This window comes from Schistocerca serialis, chromosome 11, assembly GCF_023864345.2.
Source record: "Schistocerca serialis cubense isolate TAMUIC-IGC-003099 chromosome 11, iqSchSeri2.2, whole genome shotgun sequence".
In the NCBI taxonomy this organism is placed as follows: Eukaryota; Metazoa; Arthropoda; class Insecta; order Orthoptera; family Acrididae; genus Schistocerca; species Schistocerca serialis.
This window is the reverse complement of record NC_064648.1, coordinates 39,407,102-39,420,105: the sequence shown is the minus strand read 5'-3', so window position 1 is coordinate 39,420,105 and position 13,004 is coordinate 39,407,102. Positions and strand designations below refer to the sequence as shown.

The 13,004-nt window shown below is 38.3% G+C and overlaps 1 protein-coding gene across 2 annotated transcripts in view; it reads right to left on the bottom strand.

Moving 5' to 3' along the window:
- The window catches only part of LOC126426794 (autophagy-related protein 9A), a 151,259-nt gene extending 145,823 nt beyond the window's left edge, over window positions 1-5,436 (bottom strand). The window contains exon 1 of one of the 2 annotated variants that reach the window (XM_050088792.1): window positions 5,278-5,436. The gene's annotated coding sequence lies outside the window, so the exon portion shown is untranslated. Of the gene's footprint in view, window positions 1-5,127; window positions 5,228-5,277 lie in introns of those variants that run through there. The other variant, XM_050088793.1, reaches the window with a different exon arrangement.
- Between the last annotated feature and the right edge of the window lie 7,568 nt (window positions 5,437-13,004).

The following is a 13,004-nucleotide window of genomic DNA, read 5'->3' as shown; positions in this document are numbered from 1 at the left end:
ATTCTCTATTTGCTAGTATTGTACATCCTCTTGTGATGTGATCTACTGTTTCTATTTGTTGTTTGCAAAGTCTGCATTTATCTGTTGTGGTATTGGGATCTTTAATAATGTGCTTGCTGTAATATCTGGTGTTTATTGTTTGATCCTGTATCGCAATCACGAATCCTTCCGTCTCACTGTATATATTGCCTTTTCTTAGCCATGTGTTGGATGCGTCTTGATCGATGTGTGGCTGTGTTAGATGATACGGGTGCTTGCCATGTGGTGTTTTCTTTTTCCAATTTACTTTCTTCATATCTGTTGATGTTATGTGATCTAATGGGTTGTAGAAGTGGTTATGAAATACCAGTGGTGCAGCTGATGTATTTTCGTTCTATAAAGAATTTTCTTAAATTGTCTACCTGTCCATAATGTAGGTTTTTTATATCGATAAATCCCCTTCCTCCTTCCTTTGTGCTTAATGTGAATCTTTCTGTTGCTGAATGTATGTGATTTATTCTATATTTCTGGCATTGTGATCGTGTAAGTGTGTTGAGTGCTTCTAGGTCTGTGTTACTCCATTTCACTACTCCAAATGAGCAGGTCAATATTGGTGTGGCGTAAGTATTTATAGCTTTTGTCTTGTTTCTTGCTGTCAATTCTGTTTTCAGTACTTTTTTTAGTCTTTGCCTATATTTTTCTTTTAGTTCTTCTTTAATATTTGTATAATCTATTCCTATTTTTTGTCTGTATCCTAGATATTTATATGCATCTGTTTTTCCCATCACTTCTATGCAGTCACTGTGGTTATCCAATATGTAATCTTCTTGTTTAGTGTGTTTTCCCTTGACTATGCTATTTTTCTTACATTTGTCTGTTCCAAAAGCCATATTTATATCATTGCTGAATACTTCTGTTATCTTTAGTAATTGGTTGAGTTGTTGATTTGTTGCTGCCAGTAGTTTTATATCATCCATGTATAGCAAGTGTGTGATTTTGTTTTGGTATGGTCCAGTAATATCGTGTCCATAATTTGTATTGTTTAGCATGTTGGATAGTGGGTTCAGAGCAAGGCAGAACCAGAAAGGACTTAATGAGTCTCCTTGGTATATTCGACGCTTAATCTGTATTGGCTGTGATGTGATATTATTTGAATTTGTTTGGATATTAAGTGTGGTTTTCCAATTTTTCATTACTATGTTTAGGAACTGTATCAATTTAGGATCTGCTTTGTATATTTCCAATATTTGTAGTAACCATGAGTGGGGTACACTATAAAAAGCTTTTTGGTAATCAATGTATGAGTAGTGTAGCGACCTTTGTTTAGTTTTAGCTTGATATGTCACCTCTGCATCTATTATCAGTTGCTCTATACAGCCTCATGCTCCTTTGCAACAGGCTTTTTGTTCTTCATTTATAATTTTGTTCTGTGTTGTATGTGCGGATGGATGTGTGTGTGTGTGTGTGTGTGTGTGTGTGTGTGTGTGTGTGTGTGTGTGTGTGTGTGTGTGTGTGTGTGTGTGTGTGTGTGTGCATGCGCGCGCGCTCGAGAGTGTATACCTGTCTTTTTTCCCCCTAAGGTAAGTCTTTCCGCTCCCGGGATTGGAATGACTCCTTACTCTCTCCCTTAAAACACACATCCTTTCGTCTTTCCCTCTCCTTCCCTCTTTCCTGACGAAGCAACCATTGGTTGCGAAAGCTAGAATTTTGTGTGTATGTGTCTGTGTTTCTATCGACCTGCCAGCGCTTTCGTATGGTAAGTCACATCATCTTTGTTTTTATATATATTTTTCCCACGTGGAACGTTTCCCTATTCTATTGTTAAATAATTTAGTTGGACGTGAATGTGTTGAGGTGAACTACTTTAGCCAGAAATTTGCTATTTTATCTTTTCCAGAGGCTTTCCAATTGTGAGTAGAATTAATTGCTTGGGTGACTTCATGTTGCAAAATTATCACTTCAGGCATTTGTGGTATCATCTTGCATGTGTCTGTTTCTGCTTGTATCCACCGTGCATGCCTGTTATGTTGTACCGGGTTTGACCACATGTTGCTCCAAAAGTGTTCCATGTCTGTCATGTTTGGTGGATTGTTTATTTTAACGTGTGTGTTATCTATTGTCTGATAAAATTTCTTTTGGTTTGTGTTGAATGTTTGGTTTTGTTTCCTTCTATTTTCACTTTTTTTGTATCTTCTAAGTCGTTTGGCCAATGCTTGTAATTTCTGCTTCTTTTCATCTAATTGCTCTATTGCTAACCATTTTCGTTTTTTTTTTTTTTTTTTGCCTGATATTTCTTTTCTTATAAATTGTGTTAGCTGTCCGATGTCTTTTCTCAGTTTTTCTATTCTGATCTGTAGCCTGTGTTGCCATGCTGGTTTTGTGGTTTCCTTCTGTGTGTTGGTTGGTTCTGATCTCTGCCTAGTGTGTATATTTAGTGTAATAAGTGCTCCTATATAAACCAGTAGTTTTAACTCTTCCATAGTTGTATTTTCATTTATTTTGTTGTGTATGAGTGTGCTGATAGTTATTATTGTTCGACTTGTGGGTTATTTGGTGGTCTATGCAAGAATGGTCTAATGTCTGTATTTGTGTCTTTGAATTCTATATACGTCAGCTGAAATTTTTCTTCTATATCTAACATGTGTATCACTTCGTGTTCTATTTGTGCTTGTTCTGGTGGCTGTCTTAATATTTTGTTTTCCTCTGATTGTTTAATTGATGTGTGGTGTTCTTTGTTTGTTTGTTTGTTCTGGGATGTTTGAGTCCATTACAGTATTTTCTTCTTCTTCTGATTGCACATTATTTTGTTCCAGTATTTGTTGTTAAATGTTTTCTAATTCTGACTGGGGTATCCTGTTATTTTTTATTATTACACAGATCTGATCAGCTAGTCGTTGTTATGTTAAAATTTTTAATTCTGGGAATCTGGTAATAAATATTGTGTATACTTGTGATCTGTATCCAGTTGTGTTGGTTCCTAAGTTTGTTGCTTGGTAATAACAGAACATGAGGTGTCTGTTAACTTCATCTGACCATCTCATCCTCTGTCTTTGTTTTCCTTATAGAGTGGTCGCAGGAAGCATATCCTGCAAAACACCTCTATTTGGATCGAAATCATTTTCCATGTGGCTAGCAGTGTCGTTACCATTGTGGACGGGCATAGGGTTCAAGCGTCGTCCCCGACCGTGACAGCGCTTGTCCGAGGCTTCATTAGTTCTGTCCTGAACCAACTAATCACACTAAAAGGGGGGGGGGGGGGGGCGGGGGGTGTTAGCCCTGTTAGCAGTTTGTTCTTTTCGTCGCCTTTTATGACTGGCAGAACATACCGGAGGTCTATCCTTTTCCCGGGCCTCCACGGGTTTTATTATTATTCCTCTTTCCTGTCTCAGCCGTTATGACATTATTATTATTATAATACTATACATGAATTTAAAACATTTGAGAAAAGATATCTTTTCTATTAATGCTGCTGTTGCTTAAATTGGTATGACTACTAATATCATTTTGTATGTCTAGTATTGTACTGTATAATTAGATTTTTTAAGTGTGTATTGTTAATTGCATTTGTTGCATGCAATTGACTTTCATTAATATGTAGGTAATAATGATACACGTGTTTACATAATTATGGGATCTCTTACTCTGGACAAACTATGACAACATCAATAGCATGTACAATGCTCAAAATATTCTTGTACTGCTCAAGTACTGCACATATTGAATTGTCAATTACTAACGAAAATCCTAATTGTGCAAGATAATTAATAAATATAAAACATTTCCGAATTGCATCCCTCACATTCTAAAATTTGGTGGTAATTCTGTCTCTTCCAAACAGCATTGTATAACAGCAATTGTACAAATAAGACCAAAAGGGTACTTCATCTTGTCATCATGAAATGAAATGGAAAACTGTGCTGCTAAACATGAAACCATTATTTCCACTTTTCAATCCACTGATTTCTGTGTAAAAGTAGGCTTATTTTCCTAAATGCTTTTGAGGATTACCACTAAAATTAGAAGTACAAGTTTGGTTCAAGTCACACTGTAAAACTTGAGAAGTTGTTAAAATAGCTCTAGGGAACAGAGACACCATGCTTCTAAAATGTAAGGGCACGGAGAACGCATTAACAACACACATCTACAGAATACTGAAATGCACACAGCAGAATCCATAAATAACACAGGGTGCTTATCTTCAGAATCGGATAACAGTTACTTAAGAACACCTAACAAGAATCCTAGGTCATTCACATCCTGCATATCTATTTACACGTTACACACTAACGTGTAAAGCACCTGTAAATAAAAGTTTCGAAAATGTTTTACATAAAAGGCCTATAACAGCTCTGACTACAAACTGCAATAATACCGAAGAATGTACTAGCTTTGACTGGCTCTTCAAAATTAAAACGTGAATGAAATGCTTTCCAGGAAACAGTGGTGTCACCAGAAAACTTCCCTCGTTAACTGCTAATTGACGATCCATCAGTAATATGACTTTAGAACATTCTGCTACACCTACAGTGAATTATGTATATAAGCTGTATGCTGAAATATGGAATCCATATAAACTTGAGAAGTCTAACATTTGATGCTGCTCTAGCTTACATGTCCAGCTACACAACAACAACTTGGTAATTTCATTTTCTTATTACAGGACATTCATAAAGATCGTTGAAAGGAAATTTAAGCACGAGACTTTATTGCATTTTGAGAATATAGAACAATCTCTCTGCGAGTAGGGTTTTCAATTCAAAACTATGAAACACAGCTCGCAACATAAAAGTTCTAGTAACTTTTCTAATAATGTGGTGATGAATTAAAAACTAAAAGGGCGGAATTCCTGTAATTTTGGTTGAAAGACACAATACAGCGTACTTCATACTACCCGCCAAACGCCTCCTATTCTCGTCGTCGATCTTTATAACTCACATTGTTTACAATTATGAAGTTACAAGCGAACACAGATATTAACATATCGCAGCACATATTCAGTAAGCGTAATTACACTCACGAAGAGAGCAGATCAAAATTTCGACACTGTTTCAAAAAACGAGATGTAAACAACGTAACTTTGCAATCATATGTATTAAGACCTCTGGAAGTTAAAAAGCAAAGCTATTTAAGTGACTAATGTAACCTCACCATTCTACGTCTCAAAGCGCAGACGACGAAACACATGCGAACATCTCACAGTTCCGCACAGCAGTGACCTTTAAATATAACTCATTACACAACAAAAAACACTACTTGACAGCTGATCTCGGTAAACAAATCGAAACACACAGTACTCACCTCGGGGAGTGATCCCAAGCTCACACTAAGCCTACAGACTGGGCGTACTATCGCCACATGTTAACCGAATTTCTTTGTGTCTTCTTCGCATATAAATCCATATTACGAAAACTAAGCGAATACCTTAAATCTTCACACTGCACCACTGGCATTTTTCCTTTGTCAGTGCGAATGACTGTCGCGCCTCTAGCGGCAAAGTGGGGCACCAAACGAATTGCTTGTTTTGATTAGTAATGCGCAAAAATTGGTAGCTATTTCAAGTACGTTGTCATTGTCTACGTATGTAGTGATATGTTCCACGTTGGAATTATGTAGAAATTAATTCAGCTGTTCTAGTAAATAGTTTGGTTATATAAAACAATAAACGAATAGTAATAAAAATGAAGAGTTTTGAAAACAAATGGTTTCATGTTCATTTGATAGATTCACAAATAGTCTTCGAGCCCGATGACAGTAATAACATATAAAGGTCACTAATTATAAGTGAACGAAACCCCATTAATTAACATTGTTAGGATAAATATGGATTTTAGATGTTTGAAAACAACTGTTGTATTTACCTCTGTTATCTTATAAATGTACTACCGAAATTCAATGTTGCCCTGTGCATTGGGGGTGCACCTACGTTAATAGCAGCTTGTAGAATTTGTTCATGTAATGTGCAGAGTTCATAATTATTTACCAACTTAAATCAGAAAAACGTATAATGAGCGATACCGCTACTGCATGAGGTGCAAAATGCACAGAATATCTTGATGTAGTCCACACTACGCATGAAACGTAACGACTACTTCACTCAAACTGTATTGAAAATAGAACATATTCTCTCATTTGTAAACTAACGGTTACCGTTGTTTTTGCTGTTTCTACAGAAACCAGACTGCAAAGGTAAGGGTTGAAGGGTATGACAGTACTTGAGAAGGTATTGAGACAAAGCTGTATCCCAACCCACACTTTATTAAACATGTACATAGAGCAATCAGTACAGGAAAGTAACGAGAAATCAGGAAGAGGAATTCAAATTTAGCGAACAGAAATCAAAGGTTTAGGGTTTACCGATGTTTTTTCGATTTGTTCATTTAGCCATAGTGTAGAGGTAGTCTAAAGATACATGATTTACATTATATTTATACACAGAACATTACACAAACATGTAAAAGTACAGGTAATGCTTAATTAATCACACTTAAATCTGTTCACCGTTGCAAGATTTTATCTACACAAGTTAAACAAGATACAAGCAAGATTAATTACACTTTGATGTCCACACAAGTTTATACTATACTATAGTATACTGATCATAATTATACACTTTAGCTGCTGTGTTTGTATAATCTACACCAATAAACTCACTGACTGTCACTATTTCACACTTTGGCAGCTTTTCTTTAGTAAAAAAGCACCCAGCCTATATATTATATATCTCCCAGTTTATGGATACACAGATATCGAATAATTTCTTGTTTGATGGAGATCCTTTCTACTGTCTGACTTCCACGTGTTCTTTTAGACTATACAGAGAAGATGACAGAGTAAGTAATTTCTTAATGTATTTTTGAATACGTATGTCTTTTCAATGCATTTTTTCTGAATGGGAAGCTATTTTATAAAATGCACCCAGCCAATCTTTAATCCATTTTGGTTAATTTAAGCCACTTTGTATATAATATTCACTGCATCTTCTGATATGGTAATCATGTAGGTCTCTATTTAGCTGAGCAAGACATTAAATATTAAGTTATCTGAATTTATTTCTGCAGGACTATTTGCGGTCAAATTTGCACTTGTCTGACAGCCTTTTTCTGAAGCTACACTAACCTGTGTAGGCCCTACGAGTATGCATATGTGCTCAGAGTTGCCACAGCTGAGTAGGTGCCCCGGTTCCCTACTCCCTCATTACTACTACTACTCTCCCCTTCCCAACCTACACCTCCCCTCTCCTTGGAGTCAGTGCTGCCACCACTTCTTGACACTAGCCTAGCAGCTGCCGACAAGAGGCAGGGAGACACAAGGAGTGGTTCGTTTGGATGATTCTGAGAGACTGTAGACAACAGTGCCCGGTGACGGCGGCCATGTGTGCACGAGTTGTGTCGGAGTGATTGTGTGAATGTGCACGTGCTCTCATTTTCTGACAAAAGTTATGACTGAAAATTTAGTTGTGAGAATGTAATTATCTTTTCTAGATGCCTGTTTTCGGCTCAGCAATCATCTTTATGGTGAGTTGCTACCTATATTCATTATTATTGATTCTCAGAATATTTGAACGAGTTATCTGTTGCACGGACTGATCACCGCGTTCTCATTTCATCGACACGTCTGTGTAGCTGTTGAATAACTGAGTGGATTTCCACAATTGGCCAAAACTGCAGTCCGTTTCTGCAGGTATCTGTAATAGATCGTGCCTGCTGATCTGAAGCCATTTGGCTCCCACTAATATGCAGACTCTGCCCATCGAATCCAGTCTCACTGATCTCCCAGCAGGCCAGGTCTGTTTGTGTGTGGCATAAGCAGCGGATTCACACGGTTTATCCATGGACCAGGTGTAGTGGTTAATAAAAAAGAAAAAGAGAAGAAAAGAAAAGGTTGAAAATGTGGGAAGAAATGGTGAATAAAAAGGGGTTTTAAAATCGTTAATGACTGTGAAAAAGGGAAAGAACGAAATGCAAATCGGACTTCGTATTACAGAAAAGCTATCGGTCTTCGTGATTCGGAAAAGCTATTGTTGGGATGGTCCTTGTGGCGTTTCTGAGCAAAAGTCAAACCAATTTCCACTACAAAAATTATTTGAAAGAGAACAGAGAATAACAAAATGTGATTAACAGGGGGAAATGGCGTAGATAAGAGTTCATTCATTACCGAGGTAATATGTCTTCTCTCGTGCGGCATCCAGGTCTTGTTCTCCAACAATCTCCTGCTTCATTTCTGCTTGAAAAAGTTGTAGCTGCTCCAAATCTTGCAGTAAATTTCATCATCCAGGAATTACTAATGTCTACAAATTAAAACCATCTTGATATTGAATGCAATGTATTTTACGGCTTCTTCCATCCTCCAGATTTCATAAGAGCTTCCACAATACAATATGTTTGCACATCAATAAGTTTTTACGTCTTAATCAAACCAAGACTAACGAATATGTTTTTACATCTGAATCGTACCGAGACTAGCGAATAAGTGAAGTTACGCTTTTGCTCTCAAGAGACAATAGCGGGTAGAAAACAAGAAGAGTTACAATTTTTGTACCTTCATTTTCTGATAAATATTTTCTCTGCTGTCGAGCGCTCATACAGCTGCGACGGTATAATTTATATCTGGGGGAACGACTGTAGCGCGGCGAAATTCAAAGTCCCGCTACACAGGGCTGCAGTGCTCATCATGAGCCCAGAGGCCACGGGTGATGGATTTCAGGAATTGCGGCTGTCTCACCACAATGCATTGTACACTCTGGCATTTTATAGACATTTTATTTGTTCTAGTACATTTTGGCACTTCAAAAGTGGTTTATATGTTGGAAAATATGGATGATGAGAAGAAGAAAATTGTGTCAGTCGCCGACAGTATGTATGTTATGTACTCGGCTGAGCCAGTTGAAAGAAAAATCACAAAATACTGTAAAATAATAGATGTAGCACAGTGGGTAATAGCTGACAATAATGAACATGGTAGTACTGACATTTTATTGTGGTCACTTACAGTGTTGGCTTACACAGTACTTTCCCACCATATGCCCTTCTTTCAAGAGGCCTACTTTTTTTCTGAGGCTATTTCTGAAATCAGTGAAGGTATTTTAAATCTGTCTAGTGACTCCAAGGAACTCTGGATTCTTGTTGTGAAATGGGTTTCCTTTTATTTAAATAAAATAACATCAGTGGTCTAAATGAAAAACATATCCCATCTGGCTTGCTTTGTCCATCTAAAAACAGTTCATCGCAAAAGACGTTGATGTTAGTACTTAATATTTTTGCTCATATCAGGAAACATCATCAGCTTGCAAGTTTTTGTCAGATATTTCCTCATTTGCACTACTGTTTGTTGTACCATAGCTGCAAAGACAGCTTGTCGAGTTACGCCTTAACTGACCCTTGAGATGTCACAATTTGTCAGGGAAAAATGCTAAAATTTGTATGGAAATAAGGGATTTCTCTCGGGGAAACTTGTGGCAACCCTGGTGCTGCTTTTCCCCCCAATGTGATATAGTAGATGCCTCAAACAAAAATCTGTGTCCAGTAGTTGGAAGCAAGCACAGTTACCCACCCCTCTCCTACCCCCTTACAAAAAGGGTAGTAGAAGTGACCCAAAAAACTACTGTCAAATAACCTACACATTGATTTCTTGTAGGATCTTAGAACGTATTCTGAGCTCAAACATAATGAGGTATCTCGAACAGAATGATTTCCTCTGTGCCAATCGGCACTGATTCTGAAAACAAGTTTGTGTGAAACCCAACTCGCACTTTTCTCACGTAATGTAATGAAAGATTTGGGCTGAGCCAGTTAAGTAGATACAGTATTTCTTGATTTTCAAGAAGTGTTTGACTCAGCACAACATCCGTGCTTATTGTAAAAAATAACAACAGTGTAGGAAAAAATAGCTCTCTACTTACCATAAAAATAACATTCCAAGTCGCAGAGAGGCATAATTAAAAGACACTTATACATAAGCTTTCGGCCAGAGCGTTTGTCTGAAAAAGAGAAACATCATTTATTCACACAAGCAAGCACCCCTGACACTCATGCGACTGCCGCCTCTAGCAGCTCTGGCCCGAGCTTATGCACAAGCGCCTTTTAATTGTGCCTGTCCGCAAGGTACCACGTTATCTTTACAGTAAGTAGCAATCTTTTCCTACATTATTAATATTCCTACCTGGAGTTTGCATTGTTTGATATTGTCAAAAATATGATCATACAAGGAGTATCAAGAGAAATTTGTGACAGGATTGAGGGCCTTTCGGTAGAGAGGACACAGAATGTTATCTTAGATGCAGAGACTTTGTTAAATGCAGATGACAGTTCGGTTGTGCTTCAGGGAAGACTGTTGGGACCCTTGCTGTTCATATTGTATATTAATGACCCAGCAAACAATATCAATAGTAACTTCAGACTTTTTAGTGGTGTTGCAGTTATCTATAATGAAAAATGTAGCATTCTACAATTATAATATCTGTGAGGTACACTTGGAATTGACCAGCTCCTACAAATACCTGGGTGTAACACACTGTAGGGATATGAAATGGAATGATCTCACAGGCTCAGTCATGGGTATCCGTCTTTGGATTATTGGCAGAACACTGGGAAAATGAAGTCATTCTGCAAAGAAAATTGCTTACAAATCACTCGTGTGACCCATTCTGGAATTCTACCCAGTTGTGTCAGACCCATACCAAATAGTACTATCAGGAAATATTGAATGTGTACAGAGAAAAACAGATCAAATAGTGACAGGTTTGTTTGACACACCGGAGAGGGAGATACTGAAGGAAATCAACTGGAAGACCCTTGCAGACAGACGTAAACTATCCCAACAAAGTCTGTATACAAAGTTTCACGAACTGGCTGTAAATGATAATTCTCCGAATACGCTAAAACCCCCTATTTATCGGTCCTGTAGGCAGGCAGTGTGCACAGAGGCATTTGAACAACTGTTCTTCCCGTGCTCAGTACATGAATAGAACTGGTACAATGGGATATACCCTCTGATGTGCATTTCGTAGAGGTTTGCAGAGCATAGATATAGAGGTAGAAGTGGGGAAGGACTATGCCGTAGTACCCTGTGTCTGTATTTACTGCCATAGATATTCTTGTCTTTGAAGTATGCTGTCACTTAATGGTTTTGAAGTTTGGTGACAGTCAGATCCACAGCCTACATCTACATGAACACCTACACTTATACTTTGCAAACAACCATGAGCTGCATAGCAGAGGGTATGTCCCATTGTACCAGTTATTAGGATTTCTTCCTCTTCCATTCACATAAGGAGTGCAGGAAGAATGAGCATTTGAATGCCTCTGTGTGTGCAGTAATTATTCTAATCTTATCCTCACGATCCCTCTGTGAGCGATACGTAGGGGGTTGTAGTATAGTCCTAGAGTAATCATTTAAAGTTGGTTCTTGGAACTTTGTTAACAGCTTTTCACAGGATAGTTTATATCAGAGACACAACTGAGAACGGAAAAGCAAAGGAACGACCGCAGCTAAGTCTAGAGTAGGCAGACGTCGAGTGTTGACGGATGGGAACCGTCGAAAATTGTGGAGGGTAGTTGCAAAAAGTCACACAAAATTAGCAGAAGGAATCAGTCGTGTGTTCCAAAGTGCTTTCCGCAGTCCAGCTAGTACAATGTGGAGTTAAAAAGAATGGGCTGCAAGGGTCGAGCAGCTCCTCGTAAGCGCCAGATTTCTGTAGTCAGCGGTAAGCGACGCCCGAGGTGGTGTAAACGACAATGACTCTGGACAGTGGAGGGCTGCAAATAAGTAATTTGGTGTGGTGAGTCTCACTATATTCTACGGCAAACTGACGGAACGGTCTGGATTTGAAGAGTGCATGTAGAACATTACCTGACATCGTGTGTAATACTGACAGTGAAGCTCGGCAGAGGAGGAGGAGATTTGGGTTTAACATCCCATCGACAACGAGGTCATTAGAGATGGAGCACAAGATTCCGAACTGTAGTTGATTATGTTCAGGATACCACAAACACTATTTCTTGGATCCAGCCGCTGTGACCGAGCGGTTCTAGGTGCTTCAGTCCGGAACCGCGCTGCTGCTGCTGTCACAGGTTCAAATCCTGCCTCAGGCATGGATGTGTGTGATGTCCTTAGGTTAGTTAGGTTTAAGTAGTTCTAAGTCTATGGGACTGATGACCTTAGTCCCATAGTGCTTAGACCCATGTTTCTCGGACTAGACCTATCAGTTTCTCACACTCCATATTTCGTGTGCGATAACGTCGGTCAATTTGACTGAAGGCAACAAACTGAATAGAATTTCACCAATTGTCATCGGAAGTCTGGAACTTTGGGACATAAGGTCTGCTATAGCCTGACTGCACATATAATGGTGTACTGATCTGAAAAAATCGGCCGTCTCAGGCCGATGTCGTTTGTCGGCAGAGTCGCCTGATATCGAAGCCGCTATGACCGCAGCCTACGATGACTTACACGTGGAAACATCCCACTAACACATTATCACACCAGCTTTCATGTAAGTTATTGCCATAACATTATGATAATATGATCACTTATTCGTAACAGAGTCATGTAACATAGTTTGACATGACGAAATGGATTATAAAGTATTGTAACAGAGTATGAACTTGCTGAGTTTCATATTACTGCAGAACAGTCAGGCTTTAAAGATTTAAAATTACTTTTGTCCCTCATTAAAATGCTGTTCAAATTCATGTTAGTGCTATCATTGACTAACGACTATTCTGCACAGTAGTACAATGTCTGTTACAAAATTAAGTATGGTACCGGTAAAAAGAATGTATCTTTACAGGACCAGTGACCTGTCAGAACCTGACTAACTCTGAAAATGAAAACTAAGCTGAACTGTTGAAACAAAAATGTAAATTTCCAGTGAGCGAGTACCATCAGATACCATAAAAATGTACAAACAACGCTCTTCCGAATGCGATGCAAATATTTCAGTGACTCCAGCTGCCAGATACCATATTTCAATACTATTTGTAATTTAATAAAAGTTTGCACAGCATTACACATACGTGTATTCGACT